The 737-nt window shown below is 50.5% G+C and overlaps 1 pseudogene; it reads right to left on the bottom strand.

Moving 5' to 3' along the window:
- Positions 1-64: 64 nt before the first annotated feature.
- LOC140853807 (uncharacterized) lies at positions 65-737 on the bottom strand (annotated as a pseudogene).

Below are 737 nucleotides of genomic sequence, written 5' to 3'. Positions count from 1 at the left end.
TGCCCAGCACGTGAGGCTCAAAAATCTCTCTTTTTTTTTTTTGTTTGTTTAAAATTTTTGCGAGATAAAAAAAATAAAGAATTGGATCCTTACAACAACAACCCTGAAAAAAAAAAAAGAATCCCTTCATCCTCCTTTGACAGGTTGCAAGGAGAAATTCCAGTTACCTCTTTTTTTTCTTTTGCTTGATAGTATCAAACGTGTCCACATTGGATTGGTGGGATTGGCTCATGTAGCATACCCCACGCCCACCCAAGAATACGAGAGACCAAAACAAATTCGAACTGCGCAAAATCTAAGACGTATTACATCCTCGGAGGAGATGCCACGGTCATTGCACGTTGTGTACCAGCGCGCACTGGAGCTGAAGCATGGGAAGGAGACATGCCGCCTCCACCACCACTATAGGCAAAGCAGGGTGAGGCCATCCGCCCGGCGGCGGCATCGACGTCCTCTCTTTTGTCCTCACACTCGCCACCGCCTTTCTTCTCCATGTGCGGGATCCGAGTGCCGGCCTCATAAAATGGCGAGGGGGAAAGAACGAGCGGCGAGAGCATGGGAATCGGCGTGGGAGAAGAACCGGTCTTCTCCCAAGCAAAGGCGTTGTCGTTGATGCTGTGGTCGAGCTGGAGGGACGCAGGGGCGCGCTTTTGGAGCCGGGTGGGGGCCTTCTTGGGATTGGATTCTCCCCTTGGGATTTTGATCTCCATGGGCCTCCGGATGCTTGTTTTCTTTCT

The sequence above is a fragment of the Elaeis guineensis genome, chromosome 14 (genome assembly GCF_000442705.2).
Source record: "Elaeis guineensis isolate ETL-2024a chromosome 14, EG11, whole genome shotgun sequence".
NCBI lineage: Eukaryota > Viridiplantae > Streptophyta > Magnoliopsida > Arecales > Arecaceae > Elaeis > Elaeis guineensis.
This window is presented reverse-complemented; position numbering and strand designations above follow the sequence as displayed.